The following is a 21077-nucleotide window of genomic DNA, read 5'->3' on the forward strand; positions in this document are numbered from 1 at the left end:
GTAGGGTGTGAACAGAGCCTCTCCAGGTCATGTGCAGGGGTGTAGGGTGTGAACAGAGCCTCTCCAGGTCATGTGTGAGGCCACAGGGTGTGAACAGAGCCTCTCCAGGTCATGTGTGAGGCCGTAGGGTGTGAACAGAGCCTCTCCATGTCATGCGTGAGGCCACAGGGTGTGAACAGAGCCTCTCCTCTCCAGGTCATGTGTGAGGCCACAAGGTGCAAACAGAGCACCTCCTGGGTTCCTTCCACTTCTACATGCTTTCATTCTACAACTGAAAACCACACACGAAGGGTGTCATCATGAGAGAAAGGCTGTCATAGCCCGGCAGCAACCTGTAATAGACAGACTATAAATTCAGCACAGCTCACGCTTTCTTCAAAAGACTAATTTTAACAGGCAGAAGACATAACCGTAACTATGAAAACCTCTCCATGCAGACACTAACTTTCAGCATCATGACTCAGCTGCTCTGACAGGTGAGGTCACCTGGATACTACAGGTGTTTTCACAAGAGGAAATAACCCACACGCAGGGCACAGAGTGCAGACGGTGGCCCTGACACAGACCGGCCTTCTCCCCAGAGTCCCTCGTTAACCCTTCCCAGCGAGTCTGGAGCTTTGCATTCCCACGATTGGGGTGCTGGGCTTCTGGCCTCCTTGGCAGGCTGGACAATCCAAGATAGTCGAGCACTGTCTTTAATATGAACACCACCATGTATTCAGTTAAAAAGGATCTTCTGTGCGGCATCTTATCAGTCTAGTGAGAGAATGATTTAGGCCATTAACAGGTGAAAAGCGCCTCCTTTTACTTGCCACCCTATTCAAGAGCTGCCAAGGTGCAGCAGGCTCTCTGCTAGGCAGAAGCAGGCAGCCGGGTGGAACTGCTGGCATCTCCAGCATCTGCAGACAGGCCTTAGGGAGGTGGTGAGGAGACAGCTCTCAGGAGGCACACAGGAGGGCCCAGGCCAGGGGCACCTGGAAGACGACAGGGCTCAGGGAAGGAGCAGCTCCATCTCGTACCCTCTTGTCCAGCCACCGAGGGGGCTGGATGTCTTTGCACTGACCCCCACATTTCTTCTACCCTCCTTGTCCCTTTGGGACCACATTTTCTGTGGGACTCCCATCCAAATGCAGACAGCCAGGCAGCTGGCACTGCAGGAGAACTGGGGGAGCAGTCTGGGCTGCAGTCAGAGATGAGTAACATCGAGGCACTCATCCTTGCGCGTGGGTGCGGGAAGGGGTCTGGGAAAGGACCCCAGCTCTCGAGAGTGAGGCAGAGGCAGGAGATGTGGTCCCACAGGCATAAGCAGGGCCTCTGCCAGCAATGAAACCAGTGTGGTGCGTGCTGGAGCCAGGGCCTGGGGGAGAGGATGAGCTGAGGAAGGCAGTGCCAGGGAGCAGTGGGGGCAGAGGCCAGGGCGAGAGCAGGAGGGGCAGAGGCGGGGGCGGAGGCAGGGAGTGCACACTGCACTTTCGAGAAGGAGCGAGAAACGGGGCTGCCATTTGGGAGACTTGGACCCAAGAGGGGTTGTACTTTTGTCCTTTTCAGTGAATGACATTAAATCCTACACTGATCAAAAACTGAAGTTCCAAACCTTAGTTCCCCTTAAGTCACTCAGCCCTTCATCTATGACAGACAGTCACCCGGAGTGAAGTCAATGTTATCTCAACCGCGGCTCAGCATTCAAACAAGGAATCCCATCTTTCAGGGCTGCAGATGGGGTAACAGATTGCTGAGAATTATCAGTTTTATTTGAAGAGTGCAGAGAGGCAATTTTTATAAATGGGTATGGCTGGGTTTTCCTTGGGCAGAGAAGAGCCAGGCCGGCCTGCTGAAAAGCCGGCTTCCTAGTTTGGTGGATGCCATGCTGGAAAGGGTCAGCTCCCTGTAGTAAGAGGAGCTAAGAGGTCAGGGGCCAGAAGGACCTTCAGGGGCTCCTGAGGCTGTGGCCCCTGCAGAGGGGGGCTCAGGGAGGCCAGGGGTGAGGGCTAGAGGAAGCCCACAGCCCCAGGTCTTCCCAGGCCTTCCCCGGCCCAGCCCACGGAGCACTCCAGGTAAGGCAAGGGCCCTCCAAGTCCTCCACACTAAGAGCCCACCAAGTGCCACCTCTGCCCTGGAGGCCCAGGACACTGGAGTGGGGAGGCCCTGGCCCTACAGCTTCAGATCCCAGATCCCAATCCTCTCCAAGCATGCAGTCCCTCACTTCAGCAGGGAAAATGAGCTAGCAGAGAACTCCGACACCCAGACACCACCCTACAGAGAACTTTAAAGAAGTAAAAAGCAAAAAAATACTATGTTGCATTATACTAGACAGTACAATCGTTACACATCCTATGATTATACACGTACATACATCATAACATGCACATGTACATGTGTATATACTACACACGATCCACATCTTCTGTGGTAATCTCACACTGCACTGTGTATGAAGAAACCTATTTTTTAGTGCCGTGGTGCACACCTGGCTGTGAGTTCACCACACCTGCAGGTGTCTGACCCTAGGCTCCTCTCCAGGACTCCTTGGCACTGGCAGGAAGGCCCTGAGCGCCGCAGCTTCAAGCCCGGCCCTCCCACTCAGGCTGCGCTCAGGGTTGAGAATTCCACCCCTCACTCCAACACTGCCAAGTCTCATCTCCGCCACATTTCTCAATGTGACATTGCACAATTCTTTTGGACAACCTTGACTTTTCGTGGTGCTCACTGCTAATTTTAACTACCTGATGTTTCCCCACAAAATAAATGTGCAGTGCCCATGCCGCCACCACGGCAGCATTCCGGGCACTCTGCAGATTCAGCAGTGTTGGTCACGATGACGACGTGAAACACAACAAACCAGCCATGAGGGCAGACACCCTTGTGATTTATCTCCACTGGGGACGAAACCAGCCCACCCTCCTCCAGGGCTGCCAAGCACAGCTCCCATGAACGACCAGGCCAAGCACGCTGTCCTCGGGTCCAGAGACAGACCAGGCAGCCCATGCTGCAGGTGGCCCTACCTGGGGTCCAGAGACTGCGAGGATGTGGGGGGCCTAGGGAGGAGCTTCCCTGGACACACATGAATACCCCCAAAATTGTTTTCGTTTTTTAAAGACGGGGCCTTGCTCTGTCACACAGGCTGGAGTGCAGTTGTGCGATCTCAGCTCACTGTAACCTCTGCCTCCCGGGTTCAGGTGATTCTGATGCCTCAGCCTCCCAAACAGCTGTGATGACAGCTGCCCACCACCATGCCCAGCTAATTTTTGTATTTTTAGTAAAGATGGGGTTTCATCATGTTGGTTGGGGTGGTCTTGAACTCCTGACCTCAGGTGATCCACCTGCCTCAGCCTCCCAATGGGCTGGGATTACAGGCCTGAGCCACCACACTGGCAAAACATCCCGTAAATTGTACACGAAATCACATCTATTTGCATTTTTGTGAGAACAAGTTTACAGTTTTCACCAGATTTTCAAAGGAATCCATGACCCACAAAAGATCCAGAACCAGCCGAGTCTGGAGAAAGAGGGCTGTGGACACACAAGTTGCCTAACTGGAGAAAGGAATTTTCCTTGGGATGCGGTTATTTTTAAAAAATGGGTCCTCTCTTGTAGTTTACTTCAGAATTTAGTTGAGCAATTTAAGTTTATACCAAAAAAAAAAAAAAAAAGCAAATAGAAACAGAGGAAAATAGATTCTATGTTTAGGAAAAGCTATAAGGAACAGACCGGATCATTACAGAGCTGAGATTTTCTGAAGCTCATCAAACATATACTCAGTGATGTCAGAAAGTAACAGTCAAACCACATTTTCTAGAACTGATCCCAGAGGAGTGGACTAACTATGAGCACCCACATGTAAAACAACTGCATCAGCCAAAGACATCAGTCAGGCAAGCAGTGGCGTCTGGAGTGGAGTCCCGGGGCAGTGTTACCAGCGTGGCTCGCCAGGGCAGCGGCCAGCTTGTTCTGAACCTTCCCGGGGCACTGTTACCAGCGTGGCCCGCCAGGGCAGCGGCCAGCTTGTTCTGAACCCTCTGTATAGGGTGTTAGCTCATGCATTTTGAAAAGTAACCCAGGACAGACCCAGCCGAGGAAACACTGAGCTAGGAAAAAAATCGACAAAACACTGGTTTCACATTTCATAACCAAAGCAAGAGCCGTCCTCCAGATAAAACATTCATCTCATCTGCACATTTGGTTGAAAGAAGCGGTTGGGGCACCACCACTCACCCTTAGATTCCGGGCTCCGGCCACTGCGTTGGCTCTCAGAGCTGCTGCTCCTGCATGCCAGGTGCTGGGAGGTTGTGCACTAACTTAGGTATCACAGCACAGAGAAACCAGACCTCATGCGCCCGGCTCCCGCCCCTCAATGCCTGGGAGCTGCCTGGAAGCTGCGTACAGCAGACAAGCGGGTGTCCACGTGCAACCCAGGCAGGTTCTTATGGGAGAAAGCAGCACACACTCGGAGACCTGCAAACATGTCCCACCAGGTCGTGGCACTCTAGGCCTGCCAATCTGGCCCTGGGCTTAGGCTCCTCAGCTATGCGGGCCAGCACAGTCCCTCCTTCCGCTCCCTCCCCACAGCTCCAAGTTACCACCATCAAGGTCACAGCTCCCACCCAACAGGGAACCATAGGAGGAGGCTGTGGAGCAAAGAGCCCCCCCACACACCCCGGGCAGGAGCTGGTCAAGCACGCAGGCTCCTAGGGTCCCTCCTCGGAAGGCTATGGCCTGCTCCTACACCCCTGGGTCCTGGTCTCTTGGGGGATTCCAGTAACAGCTCTCTGCTGTGCTCCTTGGGCCTGGAGTGGAAGCAACAGCATGAGGCTTCACCCCTCTTTGCTGGCATCCCTCAGCCTTGCCCAACACCCCGTCGGGCCCTCACTGCCTTCTCTTTCCTTGCAGGTGCCACCTGCCGCCTGGCAACACGAGTACCTGCCTGACACAGCAACTAACATCATTCCATAACACACACAGGCACACACAGTCTCCAGGGGCCACTGCTGGTGTCAGTGACAAAAACCACACCCTATAAACGATGATGAAGGCCTAGAAAGTTCTTGATTAACTTAACAGATCAAGACTAGAACCATCAGCCTCGAAGCTGGTTCTAAACTACAGGACAGAGGAGTGAGCCAATGCCTGACCCTGGGACACTCAGGCAAGGGGCCTACGTGCCCCCCAGGGCCCAGATAACAGGTCATCAGAAATGGGTATTGGACATCCACATGCATGGTGACTTGAGGACAGCGGCCCCACCCCACCAAGGCTGGATGTGTGGGGCTATGTAACACACGCCAGCAGTTCATTGTGACTACGGCAACCTGCTTTCTCAAGCCCACGAAGTATTAAAGAAGATGGATGGCACTGTGCAAAGTAGAGGATGGAATCGAAAAAGTTCCACTGAAGACAGCATGGCGTGGTAGCCTTTGAGCTTAGCTCAGTGTTGGGGCAAGAGAAAAGGCGTGCTTGGAAAGGCATGCATTTTCTGTGTATAAAACTTATCTGCAATCAAAAACCATTAATGGGCTGGGAGCAGTGGCTCATGCCTGTAATCCCAGCACTTTGGGAGGCCAAGGCGGGCAGATAGCTTAAGGTCAGGAGTTCAAAGCCAGCCTGGCCAGCATGGTGAAACCCCATATCTACTGAAAGTACAAAAATCAGCCAGGTATGGTGGTGGGCGCCTGTAGTCCCAGCTACTCAGGAGGCTGAGGCACAAGAATCGCTTGAACCTGGGAGGTAGAGGTTGCAGTGAGCAGAGACAGAACCACTGAACTCCAGCCTGGGGTACAGGGGAAGACTCTGTCACAAAAAAAAAAAAAAAAAAAAAAGTAAATGTAAAAAAGATCTTCTGGGATAAAGATCTACAGAAGAAAAAGTGAGAAAGAATGGTCTGAAAAAGGGTTGAGACATCTGGTGTGGGGCTTCAGGCCAGCTGGCAGCAGAAACAAGACCCTTGGGCATGCCGCGGTGCAGATCAGGAGGACCTGAGTCCACGGACCAGGGTCTCCGCGGGCTGCTGGCACAGCACTCCCCCAGGGCCCACCGAGCGACCCTGCCCAAGCTCCTGGGGACATGTGCCACCTGAGAAAACCCTTGGTGACCAGTCAGGGTGGCTGGATGCAAGGGGGTCTCAGTCAATGCTGCTGAGAATGAATGCGCAGCGCCGGGAGGGGCCGCTGGGGCAGAGGCACTGAGGGAGCCCGCGAGGGAGCCAGCCCCAGCCTGGAGGCAGAGCAGGAGGTCACGGAGGCAGCCCTGACCCAAGCCCGCCTCACCAACCTCATTTCCAAGGCAGCACTGTGGGCAGACGGCCAGTGGGGACAAGGCTGGCCTGAGGCTCGCTGGGACACACAGTCCATGGTGGTCTAAGGTTGGGATCGTACAGCCCCATGAGGCCTCCCCAGAGCAGTCCCCTCATGGCCGGTCCCCTGTGAGCAGTGAAATGGCACCAGCACCCCTGTGGCAGGAACAGCTGTGAGCTGTGCATGGCAACCCACATCCCAGGGAACCCATGCATGCTAAATGGGGGCCAGCAGCCAGCAAGGCAAGAAAAACACATGCGTGAAGAGAGGGCAGCACACACAAGGGGAGCAGCAGCACTGATCCCCATGCCCGAGTGGTGCAGATCCCCTGCGTGGGAGGTACACTGGGAGGGAGTCACCTCCTATGACACCATTGGCAGAGCCCCACCAGGAGCCAATGCCAAACCGAGGCCTCATCTTACCCTTGAGGGACTGCCAAGGCACTCCCAGGTGGCGGCCTCAGCTCAAAGGTGAGGAAAGTGAGTCAGGAACTGACAGGTAACGGACCATTTATCCCCGGCAGAGTGGGGGCAGCAGGTCCCCCGGGTTCCCCGTGGACAGTCCTTCCACTGGGCTTCAGGAAGGAGCCGCAGGTGGGCCTGTCTGTCTTGGGTTGGCAGAGGGGTGCAGACACTCCAGACAGGGAAGTGAGAGCACGCAGGACAGGAGGGAGCAGCATGGCGTGGTCAGAGAGAAGCTGCCACCGGCTGGAGGCACAGGAGCCACGGAAGGCAGCCCCTGGGACAGGAAAGTGGGAGGGATGCTGGGACCATGCCTGCTTTATGTGCAAGGTCCTGGGGCACATAGAAGTTAGAGATCTGCCCGAGGCCCTGAGGGAGGCTCCAGAAGCCAATCTCTGCAGGACCTCCCACGCCTGGCAGGAAGTGCCCAAGGGCACCAGGCGAATTCCCAGGGCTGCCACCTTCGAGTTAGGCTCAATCCCTCAATGAAGATCTCCTTTTAAAATGGAGACAGCAGTGCATCACAGGGCTATTAACACTGAAAGTTTAAATGTTATCAGGAACTACAGCACTCAGCAGGGGACAGGTATAAGGAAATCCCTTCTGCAATCACGTGAAGTCATCTAGGATGCAACGAAGCTGGTCTGGAGCGCCCATTTCCGCTCTGTAGCACACCCCGCATGATCCACGGGCAGTTCTACCTCCGAAGCTGTCCCAAGGCAGCACTGACTGGGGCGCCTTGACTGACCATTCAGAACCCAACATTGGCCTGAAAGGTCATCAGAGGCAGGAAGCACCGGGCAGGGCACCCTGCTTGAGTGCATGTGATGAGAGAAAAGAATTTCTCAAGGCTGAAGGCCTGGAGAGCCCCAGCAGCCCCACAGCCCCACAGCCCCACAGCCCCGCAGCCTGCACAGCCCAGGATGCTGCGGAGTTCATCTCGTAAGGTGAGAGTTTCCCTGGCTCTGGAGCCCTTGCCGCTGTGGCACAGGGGATGAGATGTCCACAGCCCGGGGGTCAGCCTGACAAGGCCACCATCCAAGACTGACCCCTGGAAAACAGGCTTCCATCCAGGCACCGCCCGTGCCCTGGTCACTTATGAGAATGAATGGAGATGGCGCCAAGGCTAGTCCAGCTCCACCTTCCAAAACAGCAACTTGGTCCTCACGCACAGGCCCTGCCAGTGGTGGCCTCCTGAGCGCCGGCTTTGTTTCTTCCTAAGCCTCCATTTCCAAGAAGTCCTCCCTGAACAGCCCAACCAAAGTGATGATAAGCATTGGAACTGCAAGAGCATTGGCATCAACTCATTCTGCTGCCTCTGCACCTCCCACTGTCCTGAGGACACCTTACAACAGAGACATCCAGTTAGGAGTTAAGACGCCAGGCACGGTGCCTCATGCCTGCAATCCCAACACTTTGGGAGGCCAAGTCAGGAGGATTGCTTGAGGCCAGGGGTTCAAGATCAGTGGGCCAACATAGCAAGACCCCATCTCTACAATAAATAAAAATAAAAAACACATTAGCCAGGTGTGGTGGCACACACTGATAGTCTTAGGTACTCAGGAGGCTGGGGCGGGAGGATCACTTGAGCCCAGGAATTCGAGGCTGCAGTGAGCTATGAAGGAGCCAATGCACTCCAACCTGGGCAACAAAACTATATCCTGTTTCAAAAATAAAGAAGAAAAGAAAAAAGGTCACTTAACATCTCTGAGATTTAGTTTTAGACTTAGTTTTCTCATCTGTGAAACAGGGACACGGCTTCCACACAGAGTGGTTGGCGAATTCAGAAGTGAATTCTAAATCCGCATGGCAGGTGCTTCGCACAGAGCCTGCCACAGTCCACAATGGTTCTGGAGGCAATTCGGTTCATCAGAACTCACGGTTCCCAGGTGCTGCTGTGTGAGTGTTGGTATCCCTCCCCAAATGCACATACGGAAATCCTAATTCCTAAGGTGGTGGTCTTAAGAGATGGGCCTTTAGGAGGCGCTCCAGCCACAAAGCAGAGCCTCCATGGATGGGACAGTGCCCTTATGTAAGAGGCAAAGAGGCTGGGCACACCGGTGCATGCCTTAGTCCTAGCTACTCAGGAGGCAAGGTGCGAGGATCGCTTGAGCCCAAGGAGTTCGAGACCAGCCTGGACCCTGTCTCTATAAAAATATTTAAGAGATCAGGCGCGGTGGCTCATGCCTGTCATCCCAGCACTTTGGGAGGCCGAGGTGAGCTGACCATGAGGCCAGGAGTTCGAGTCCAGCCTGACCAACATGGCGAAACCCCATCTCTACTAAAACTATAAAAATTAGCTGGGCGTGGTGGCACACCCCTGCAATCCCAGCTACTCAGGAGGCTGAGGCAGGAGAATCGCTTGAACCAGGGAGGCGGAGGTTGAAGTGAGCCGAGATTGTGCCACTGCACTCCAGCCTGGGTGACAGAGCAAGCCCCCACTAAAAAAAAAAAAAAAATTTTTTTTTAATTAGCCAGACTCTGTGGCTCACGCCTGTAATCCCAATACTTTGGGAGGCTGAGGTGGGCAGATCACATGAGGCCAGGAGTTCAAGACCAGCCTGCCCAACATAGTGAAACCTGGTCTGTGCTAAAAATACAAAAATTAGCCGGACATGGTGGTGCATACCTGTAATCCCAGCTACTCAGGAGACTGAGGCACATGACTCACTTCAATCATGTGCAACCTCTGGAGGCAGAGGTTGCAGTAACTTGAGATTGTGCCACTGCACTCCAGCCTGGGCAACAGAATGAGACCCTGTCTCAAAACATAAATAAATAAATTAGCCACACATGGTGGCACACGCCTGTAGTCCCAGCTACTCAGGAGGCTGAGGCAGGAAGATGGCTTCAGCCCAGAATTCGGCTGTAGTGAGCTATGATTGCACTGCTGCATTCCAGCCTGGGTGACAGAGCAAGACCTCATTTCTTTAAAAATAATAAAATTTTAAAAAAGAAGGCCAGACATGGTGGCTGATGCCAGTAATCCCAGCACTTTGGGAGGCCGAGGTAGGCGAATAATCTGAGGTCAGGAGTTCAAGACCAGCCTGGCCAACATGGTGAAACATCATTTCCATTAAAAATACAAAATTAGCTGGGTGTGGCAGTGTGCACCTGTGGTCCTAGCTACTTGGGAGGCTGAGGCAGGAGAATCACTTGCACTGGCAAGGCAGAGGCTGCAGTGAGGCAAGATCATGTCGCTGCACTCCAACCTGGGTGACAGTGAGACTTGATCTCAAAAACAAGAAAAACAAAAAAAGGAAGTGGAGAGAAAGACCTCACGCCCTCTACCACGACAAGACAGAGCAAGAAGGGGGCACGTCTGAACCAGGAGTGGGTCCTTAGGAGATGCCATTCTGCCTGTGCCTGTCCTTGACCCTCCAGCCTCCAGAACCATGAAAAATACATTTCTGTTGTTGCTAAGCCATCTGGTCGATGGTATGCAGTTAGCGCAGCCTGGCCACTCTAAGATACTAAGCTCCCGCTAGGTTCGCCATGCTGCACTGGAAACACCAGTGAGGGCCTTGGGAGGAGGGTCAGAAACCGTCCCCTCTGGATTCTTCTCTACACCATCTACCTGAGGCTTCAGAAAGCACAAGCACCTCCCTAGCAGCCTTCCCCTCTGAGTTATTAAAGCCAAATGCAACAGGGCTCCACCAAGCAGGGGCAGGCACCTGGTGGGCACCGGGCACTCTCCCCACCTGGCAATGCGGCAAGTGGATGCTGGGGGAGGCAGACCTGGGGGCCACGCCTAAGGCCCACTAAGCCAAGGCAAAACTGTGCAGGCAAAAATAAATCCCCAGATGGACAAGGCTCTGAGGGGATCAGGAGAAAATCCACATGGAAATGTTTAAAACCTATTCCCAGAACCCTATCATCGCCAGGCAGAAACCACAGCCTGCATCTACAGGGCTTCCAGGCTCTCCCACAGACCCGGAAACCTTAATCAAAAACCCATCTGAACTTACAACCACAAACTGGCACCAGCCGCAGGGCCCTTATCGGCACACAGACCTGCTGCCAGGGAGATGGCACGAACTGTCAGGAACCAACCCAGGGCTGAGAGCCCAGCCAGCGGCCACACCATACACAGCCTGCATCTGCAGACTCTCCAGCTGCAGAGATCTAGGAAATGGCAAAACACTTTCTGCTTCTGGCATGGATTTTTGAATTAGCAAAACTGCCACTGGCTAGTTCACTTGTTGCAAAATGGTTCCAATTTTATTTTAAAGTTTATTAGCTTTAAACATTATCTCATTTCATTTCATGAAAAGCTACTAAGATTTTTCTCATACGCAGCCATAGTATTAAAAAGAAGGACTGGATGCCCAAAACTGCAAAAAAAACCAAACCAAACAAAAAAACCCCATTATCTTCTCCCTGTGCCTGTTCACCCAGCTTTCCACTCCAGTTGTGGAAGGTGGGCCACAGGGCTGCTCGGGAGGCCCCTGCCCCGGGCACAGCCCCTGCAGTGAGCCTGGCTGGCCCAGCAGCCCCCACGTCCTCATGTCTACGCTCCATAGACTCTTTCTGCAAAGCTCTTCCCTTCCTCCCACGGGCCGTGTCCTTTAAAACTCAGTTCAAAGACTGAGAGTCAACAGAGTTGCTGACAGGTGATGAGTCTGGGGGGTGACACGATGGCGCTATTTTCACTCGTCTCAGGCTTGTCTCAGAACATCCAGAGTAGAGTTTTGAATAACAATGTTCTGTTTCATTCAAGGACCACCTGCTCAGACGTCTTCCGCGCCCAGCCATGGGTTGGATGCCCTCCTCAGGGTTCCCAGGCCTGCCCCATCACTACCCAGATGGCCAGCTTCTCAGGCACGTGCCTTGAGCCTGGCACAGGGCAGCCACCTGGGAACCATCTCCAGAATGGAACGTACCACAGCAGGCCCAGTGCCCTGCTAGCTTACAGGCTAAGCCTGGAGACAGTGCCCAACAAGAGGGCAAAACTGGGCACCAAACGCTCACCCAGCAAGCCAACTGGCCAGCCCGAAAGAAACAACAAGGAAACAAAGGGAGCGGCAGCATCTGCTCCCTGACCTCCGAGGGAGCCAACCCAGAGGGCAGTGCCAGCTGGGCACAGCTGCCTGTGCCTGTAGGAGCTGGGGCTCCTTCCTTCCAAGCTCTTGGCCAGGGAAGAGGGGCATGGGAACCAGCATGCTGCATGGACTGATGGCAGGGCTGGCCACAGAGCCCCCTTCAGCAGCATCTATCTGGCACAGGGAGTGACCGCAAAGATGCCCTGACATTGAGTCCAAGGCATGGGTGGCACTACTGCATTTCTCCAGGCAGAAGACAGACGGCACTTTTCAGTAAGGGTTGGGGGAGCTGATGAGCAATTCGACCCAGTGGCCCACGGGTGCACCAGGCCCAGCTGTACCGGGTGGCTCCTCTCCCTCGTCAGCGCCCTCCCCAGGCGCTGCTCCAAATGGCCTAGCTGGGCGCCCAGCACGGACGCAGATGCGGTATTGTCCGGCACCATGAGTCCTGCCGTGACCCCTTCTCAGGCACCTACTGAGTGCTGGGGACAGAACCCATCCTGCGCCCCGGTTACCACACGGAAGCAGAAGCCCCGAGCACTGGGTGGCTTCCGGTAGGTCGCAAAGCCAGGGAGGGCCCAGCCCAGACTGTCAACTTTCCCTACACCCCCTACAGTGGGGACGCCAGGGCTCCATGATGCCACCACTGAAGGAGAAAGCGGTGGGCAGCCCAGTGCCTTTAAGAACTAAAAACACTCTCGACATGTCAACAGTTCAGCAGTGAGCCAGAAATGTTTTCAACAGCCCTGGTATTCCCTTCAGCTTCCCTAGGGAGATGACTGTCACACTGGGGACACCAGCTGCAGGCTTGCAAGTCCATGAACAAGGCCACCTGAGCTGTGGGCGTCGTTCCGGCCACCCAATCAGAGCTGCCTTTCGAAAGAGCACGGTGAGAGCCGCAGAGCAGCAGCCGGGATCTGGCTGCATCCAGCAGAGGGTGGTGGAGCACAGGACCTGAGGGGTGGGCCTTCCGCGCGCCAAGCTTTCCATGCCGATTTACATAAGCGTCAGGAAAAACCCCTAGCAGTTATTCTAGAACTCCTGGCTGGGAGCGGGTCTGCAGACTGAAGTAAAGCCCCAGCTTAGGGCAGGAATTTCTGGAAACAAATGGACTCCGCTATAAGTGCTCTTCTTCAGCAGCCAAAACATTTCTCAAAGTCTTCTAAGAGCCTGAAACCTTGACTTCAGTATCAATACCCAAAACACCAAGAAAATATAAGGATTTGCTGCTTTGGAGAAGGGACCAACGGAGGTGATTTCATCCATTTCTATGGGGTGATTAGGGGCTGGCCTGTCTTCCTGGTCCGGTTCTTCACTGTTTAAACCACAGCGTTCCTAGAACAGGACCTTGGAGCTGCTCCTCTCCTCACCCATCCCTGGAACGAAGGGACTGGTCCCTCAATCTGAGGACACCATCGCCTCCCCAAGTATCTGCATGGCTGAGTTGGAGGTGATGCATTCTTAAGTGGACTCCTAGTGGCCAGGCCTGGTGGACGGAAGACAGGTTAAAACCTCAGGCGGACCCACGTTACTGATTCCACAGAGCTGGGCAAGTAGCCCACTTTCCCCCAACAATGCAGGAAGATGCCAGACACCCCAGCTCGGTCACCTCTCCTCTTATGTCACAAAACAAGCACACAACGCACAGTTCTACCACTCTGTCCTCAGGGTGCTGTTTCTGAGTGGGAAGGGAAGTGATTTTTTTTGGTTACTAAACTGATTTTCATATCAAGTTTCAATAGGTCTAAAGGCTAAAAATAGTAAATCTTCCCACTTTTCGAGCATTTTCAGATCTGAGCAATTTCTCAGGGATGCCAAGTGTCCATGCGCCGCACCAGCTTCATCTGGGTTCTCAGAGAGGCCCACCTTCCCACCCCCACCATGGCCCTGATCCTGGAGGCAACCTGGCGGCCTGAGACCAAATGCCCCACCCCAGAACAGGCACAGCGGTGCCCTGCAACAGAAGAAGGGTGGAGCAGGGTGACCGGACTCCTCCCGGGCAAAATCTTCTGGAATTGGAAGTCTGGCCATGTTAGTCTTCTATCACACCTTTCTATCAAATTAAAATTTAACTCAAGGCACAATTCCATAGGCTTACATTTTAGCCCAACCAAATAAAAACGCTGCAACATGCTCACTCATGAAATGGATCATCTGCCCTCTAAGTGCACATTTAGAAAACATGCAAGTAATAAAGCTTCATGCAGAGCAGCACTGGCACCACGATCTGATGAAGTGGGACGGCCCTTACCTGTGGACCAGGCACAGTAGCACGGCGAGCGCCCTGGGCCAACACAGGAGTGTCCTGAGAGGGCCCCGGTGTGGGAACTCAGAGAGCCTTGAGGTCCCCAAGAGCTCCTTCCTAAAACTGAACTGCCTGAGAAGCTGCCACGGAGGAAGTCCCAATGCCCAGGGGGCTCCCGCCTCCACTCAATGTGACCCTCACACTACCTGCCCCACCCAGACAAGAAGAAGGCACTCTTCCCAGGGAATATTCCAGTAACAGAGATGTACCTGGTACCAAGGACAGTTCAATTATCCCTTTAATTAAGGCACCTTAAAGGGACCCACCTCCCCAGCTCTTTGAGACCTCCTTCCAGCGTATTTTGATTTCATGCAATTAGTAACTGTTTATCAAGATCAATGATCCATTTATGCTTCTGTGGTCAATTCTGTATTGATAACTACAATGACAACATTCCTCTGGATCATGTTAACATAGCCTAATGATCACAGAAAAGTTGTAAATTGCAATATATATATATACACGCTTCTGTCACGGAGAAGTGTGAAGAGTAGTCCACAGGCCAGGCGTGGCAGCTCACACCTGTAATCCCAGCACTCTAGGAGCCTGAGGAGGCAGGAGGGTCACTTGAAGCCAGGAGTTCATGACCAGCCTGGGCAACAGAGTGAAACTCCGTCTTTACAAAAAATACAAAGAAAAATTAGCCGGGCATAATCCCAGCTACCTGGAGGACAGAGGGGGAAGAATCACCTGAGCCCGGGAGGTCGAGGTTGCAGTGAGCCATGACTGCACCACTCACTGACTCCAGCCTGGGGGACAGAGTGAGACTCTGCCTCAAAAAAAAAAAAAAAAAATCAGCCTGGGCAACATAGTGAGAACCCATCTCTGCAAAAAATAAAAATAAAAACTAGCTGGGCACGATGGCAAACAGCTGTGGTCCCAGCTACGCGGAAGGCTGAGGAGAGAGGATCTCACAGACCTAGAAAGTCCAGGCTGCAGTGAGCCCTGATCTCACCACCGCGCTCCAGCCTGGGTTACAGAGGGAAACACTATCTCAAAAAAAAAAAGAATGAGAGATAAAAAGACCTCCAAATGGAGCAAACATACAAGCTCACAAAGAAAACGATGATGCTTCACAACCGTTCAGAACAGTTTGTTCATTTTTTTATAAAGGGTGATTGATGGTAGGTATCGAATCATTAAGATATTTAACATTGGATACTTTTTAAAAGCAATACAACAATTACTTTTAAATACTCACATTATACTAGAAATTGCATCTTTCACAGCTCTTTAACATTAGGACCAAAAAGTTTAAATGTCAGCTTAAAAATGTGTCTGCCATTTTTCTATTTTTTTTCTTCTTCAGACAGTCTTGCTCTTTCGCCCAGGCTGGAGTAAAGTGGTGCGATCTTGGCTCACTGCAACCTCCACGCCACCCCCAACCCCGGATCCAAGTGATTCTCATGCAGCCTCCTGAGTTGCTGGGATTACAGGCACGCACCACCACACTGGGCTAATATTTGTATTTTCAGTAGAGATGGGGTTACTCTGGTCTTACGCTGTTGCCCAGACTGGAGTGCAGTTTGAGCGTGACCTTGGCTCACTGCAGCCTGGACTTCCTGAGCTCTAGCAATCCTCCCGACTCAGCCTCCTGAGTAACTGGGGCCACAGATGCCAGACATCGCACGTGGTTAACTTTTTTTTGTATTTAGAGAGACAGGGTTTCGCCATGTTGTCCAGGCTGATGATCTCAAAATTCACAGAGTCAGGCAATCTGCCCACCTCCCAATCTGTAGTCCCCCTAAAGTGCTGGGACGACAGGCATGTGCCACCATGCCCAGCTATTTTTGTATTTTTTGTACAGGCAGGGTTTTGCCATGTTGCCAGGCTGGCCCCAGAACTCCTGAGCTCAAGCGATCCTCCTGTCTCAGCCTCTAAGAGTTCTGGGATTGCAGGAACAAGCCTCTGTGCCCAGCTTGTCTGAGTGATTTCCTAAAACTGTGCACTAAGAGTCATATATAAATGTACGATAACCACCTGACCCGACCCGGTGAGCTCCCTGCGTCAATCCCTCTTTATTCTCTATGTCAAGGGTTTGCTATGCATTTTTCATTCCAGAGTTTCCTTTCTTTGAAACAGGAAAAATGCCGTTGCCAATCAATTCAGGGGGATCCAGGATTCCAAGGCAGAACCCCAGGAGAAACCTTGGAGCAAACTACAAAAACTCAGACCAAGCAGCATAACAGAATCCCAGGTTGGAAGGGGCTTTCAAATGCAGCAAATTAAGCACCTCTGGAATGCAGTGTCCTCTCACCGCCAGCAAAATCCTTCAACAGGTTGGGGAGGATGAAAGCAGGGAGACCAGGTCTGAACAATGCCTTCCTTCCTCACTGGGGCCTGGGCCCAGCAAGGTGGGAGGGTGACACGCCAAGTTCAGTGACTTGAAATGTTATGCAAATCCCTTCGGCTGCCTCAGGATCCCACTTCCGGACCGGCTAGCACCCTCTCACTCCTGCACTGGGGAAAAATGCCTGGCACTACCTCCCCGCTGCCCCCCGGAGTTCTGACAGACTGACTGAACTTGTGTTCTGGAGCCCTCACTAGGCAGGAAGGTGGGCCTTGGGACAACCCTCAAAATACTGCAGCTGCAGCCCAGCCCCTCTAACTACAAAAAAGAGAAAGCCCACCAGGTGTGGTGGTATGAACCTATAATCCTGGCAGCTACTTGGGAAGCTGAGGCAGGAGGATCACTTGAGCCTAAGGGTTCAAGACCTGCTTGGGCAACACAGTGAGACACCCTGACTCTTTAAACACACACACACACCGAGGAGAGACACTACAATCCCAGCCTTTGGGAGGCCGAGGTGGGCAGATCACTTGAGATCAGGAGTTCAAGACCAGCCTGGCCAACATGGTGAAACCCTGTCTCTGTTCAAAATGGAAAAATTATCTGGGCGTGGTGACATGCACCTGTAGTCCCAGCTACTTGGGAGGCCGAGGCAGGAGAATCGCTTGAACCTGGGAGGCAGAGGCTACAGTGAGCCGAGATTGCACCACTGCACTCCAGCCTGGGTGACAGAGTGAGACTAAGGCTCAAAAGAAAAAAAAATAAAAGGAAGCCAGAGAGCTCGAACGCCTCCCCTTCTCACCCGAAGTCCCAAAACTACACAGCAGCTGAGCCAGGGAGAACTCAGGGCCCTTCTTTCCACCATCAGGGTTCTGTGCTGCTTCCCGCAGTCTAACTAGTGGCACTTAACAAATGACCCCTACCGACTGCCCGGTCTTTCTGGGGCATTAACACCCACGTCGTCTGAGGTGGGAACAATAGCGACCCATCCACGGCTCTCAAAAAGCCACTCTACCAGGGATATGAAGCACTAAGTGGGTTGTGTGGCTGCCCTCTAAGTCCGCGGATGTTTTAATCTTCTTAAAATGCCTCCTCCAAAAGTCACTTGCCAAGGAGGTCACGTCACAAACGCCAGGAGACCTCCACTAGATATTTCTCCTGTCACCTCCACCCAAATGGCAAGGGGTTGAAAATGACGACAGGGCCTGGGCAGGCCCCTCCTGATTCAGGGTAGAGAAGATTCATTTCCATGAAAATTCGAGAGGCCTCCCAGTCCTCTGAAACTGCCTGGTTTCACAAAGGCTTAGCATTTGATAGTGGGGGGGAAAGGCCACTAGAAGCACATTTTGAAAGTTTCACAGTTAAAAAGATCCTTGTTCATTGATTGTGGTCGGGTAATTAAGCTAATCTAAACAAGGGGACCTTGTCTAGGAGTGGGTGGGGGAGGTGCAGCCGCTCAGGTCCTTCGCAGCAAAACCCACGGCAGACGCCTGCTTTTGGGGTCCTCTCTTGCCCCTTCCTTTCCACAAGGCTGCTCTTCAGCTGGGAGGTTTGCTCTGGTCAGATCTGTTTCCCGGCTCAGGTGGAGACAACCTTCTGATGGTGTCTCAGTACGTGTGGCTTCCTCAGCATAATTACGCAGTGATGAAAACCTGGGGAAGCTGAGGAGGCTAGCGCGCAGCAGTCCTCACCCATCATTAGCAGGAACGTGGCTTCCAGCACATTCTGGCTCCACAAATTACAGACATGACTCTGCCAGGGGTGTTCCCAAGGAGGGCACTGGCAATTTGGGGTTGCCTGCCACCTAAAGTGCTTGCCAGTCACCCTCACTTGGTGCCAGGCCATGAGGCTGTCGGTCACAAACCACCCCAGCCAGCCACTGGGCTTCGGGGCCCTAGGGACCAGTGGGAGAGGGCACGGGGTAGGCTGCACCACTGTCAGAACGACAATCACACAGCCCGAGCCCCAGCGCTGCGCTCCCCTGTCCTCCCCTCCGCGCTCCTGACAACACAGATACAATCCATTCACCACCAAGAACCTCAACATGGGCTGAAATACCTTCCTCGGCGCCTTTCCTCCATTGGGAAAGCGGGGAGCTGCCGCAGCCCTCTCCTCCCCTGCAGATCTGCGGGGAGGACTGGGGCGGGATCTCAAGGCTCACGGAAAGGAGGCAGAATCCGGTTTACAGGATTGCTCCGCCCCTCCCCCACCCCCTCCTCTCCAATAAGCAAAGTTAGAGGGTGTTACATGCTGCAAGACACCTTGGAGCTCACCCAGTCCAATCTCTGATCTGCTTTCATGATGCGAAAGGGCCGAAGCTGCAGCAGGCACCTCGGCAGGGCAGCAGGCCACTCCCCCCACGAGCTCCGGGAGGAGGCCACGGGCAGCCTTCCCCCTCCCTGCCCGGTGAACACCTGGGCCACAAAAATACATCTTTAAATACCCAGTGTGTATTTCAAACACATTTCCAACGATCTGCTCCTTTCCTTACAGCCACTGCCACAAAAACAATTAGTCTGAATGGGTGTGAAACCCTTGATGTGTAAACCGACCTAGTTCGTTCCCCAGCCTCTCTCCAGAAGCACACGAATTCTTTACTGCGCCTGAGTCTCCTCCACCCGAACCTGACGGCTGCCTCTCCTCAGCCTCAAGTGGCTTCTTCTAAACCTCTCCCAAGCATTAAATCATCTCTGCTCATCCTTTTAACACGCAGTTCAAACCTAGCAAAAAGGTGAGGAAATTATTCATTTTTTTAAAGGACCGTGGGTGTTACCTGCTCTGGCTGCCATGTGTTACACTCCCTAGCCTGTACGCCAATACTCCAACTTTTCGTTTTCTTACTTTTCCTTAAAACCAGCACACAACAGCAGGAAAAGATTCCCACCACGATCTACCTGTCCGCCCATGGCACAGGAAGCATGAGACCATGTGGGGAGCGAAAGTGCAGGGCGCTCTCAGTACCCCGGGCACATGCAGCGGCGCTTTTCCTCAGCAAAATGGGCTTCGATTCGGAATCTGCCAGCCCACAAGAATCATCTGACCCCACAACAATTACTTCAATCACTCATCTGGTAAACCCTCCTCGCTCCAGGTCCTAGACTGGAAAAAAACAGCCTCAGTAACAATAATAATAAAAATGACAAGCCCTGTTTTGCTGGAGTCGGCTGAGGTATCAGATGGGAGTCAGCGGCTAGGTCTGTGAACCTGAAGCCACACTCCTTCAGTGACCCAGACTGGAGAGACACAAAACCCTCAGGCTCCTTAGGTGGTCAAGTGGCCCTTCCAAACCCTCCCTAGCCCCGGCCTTCTAGAATCATTCTGAATAGCTAACCAGGAGGCTGGGCCCCGTGTGGATCGGCCTCCGCTGGAAACGCCTCTGCTGGATGTGCTCCAATCCAGAGCACACACCTGGGGGAGGAAAGGGTTAAGCTCAAAGGGGAAAAGGACAGGGGTTGCTGAGACGCAGACAAAGATGCAGGGACTTCCACAGAGCAGGGGCTCTGGGCCTGGACGCACTGACGCCCTGGCCTCTTTCCTGCAGGAACAAGGTCGGCCTCGGGGAATCAAGGTGTCTTCAAAGGGACACACGGGAGGGCAGTGTCCATGAGACCAGGGCAGCGCCACAGTCCGGCGGTGCAGGCTGGGGGTCCGAGGTGGGGGACACGGGCTAGCAGTGCTGCGAGGAGCGTGCGCGCACCGGGGAGAGGGGAGGGTGGGAAAGAAGGGGAGGGGGAAGGGGAAGAAGGAAGTGTGTTCGGTTGGGAGGACCGGTACAGGCAGAAGGGCGAGGGGGCCACTTCGCCAGCGGTGGGTCACGGGCTGGATTCTCAGAAGTTAGAGACAGCAGGCAAGGGTGAGGAGGGCAGGGCAGGGTCAGGACCAGGAGTCAGGGGCGCCAAGCTCCTCTCTGGGTGGAGACATCCGAGGACCTGGGGTCGGGGGGACTGATGAGTGCGAAAGCGGGCCGGGTCCAAATGAAGGCGCGCGCCACGGGGTGGGGGCCGAGGGGGGTCAGGGAGGCTGCAGGGCTGGGGACCAGAGCAGGTGCAGTCCGGGAAGAGGAGGCGGGAAGGAACGGGGGCCCCGAGGAGCCAGCGCAGGCCGGGTCGAGGCAGGTCCCCTCCCCCGGAGAAGAAGGTGCGGGGCTGGGGCTGCGGCGCGGACCCTGCTTGGAGGCCGAGGCCGTGCGGGAGGCGGGGGTGGAGAGGCGGCAGGTGCCCGGCGCCCAGGTGCGGGGTGCAGGGGGCGGCGGGCCGGGTGGCGGCCGGCCGGGCCACTCACCTGTCTCCTCCGGCCGGGCCGGGCAGGGGCGGCGGGGGCGCGGAGCCCCGGGCGCACGGGGGTCGGGCGGCGGCGGCGGCGGCGGGTCCGGGCGGGGGCTGCTCCCTCGGCCGGCCGGCCGGGCGGGTCAGTCAGTCAGCGACGCGGGCGCGGAGGGAGCGCTGCGAGGCTGCGGCCGGCGCGCGGGGACAACGCCGCTTTATCGGGTCGGAAACAGCCGCTCCGCGCCGCTTCCGCTGACGCAGCGCCGGCCCCTGCGCCTCATGACTATGCAGCACCCGCCGCCGCGGGACCGGGATTCGGGGGCGGGGTCTGCGCCGCGCGCGCCTATTGGCCTCCGCCGCCGCCAGCCCCGCCCCCGCGAGGCAGCCCCGCCCTACCGCGCCCCTGCCCCGCCCCCGCGCGCGCCGC

General features: G+C 54.4%; 1 protein-coding gene across 2 annotated transcripts in view; it reads right to left on the reverse strand.

Moving 5' to 3' along the window:
* Positions 1-20868, reverse strand: part of SLC45A4 (solute carrier family 45 member 4) — a 99877-nt gene extending 79009 nt beyond the window's left edge. The window contains exon 1 of one of the 2 annotated variants that reach the window (XM_032247148.1): positions 20667-20868. The gene's annotated coding sequence lies outside the window, so the exon portion shown is untranslated. Of the gene's footprint in view, positions 1-18443; positions 20368-20666 lie in introns of those variants that run through there. The other variant, XM_032247138.1, reaches the window with a different exon arrangement.
* Positions 20869-21077: the final 209 nt, after the last annotated feature.

This window comes from Sapajus apella, unplaced genomic scaffold, assembly GCF_009761245.1.
Source record: "Sapajus apella isolate SASKATOON/1434 unplaced genomic scaffold, GSC_monkey_1.0 scaffold3, whole genome shotgun sequence".
Lineage (NCBI taxonomy): Eukaryota > Metazoa > Chordata > Mammalia > Primates > Cebidae > Sapajus > Sapajus apella.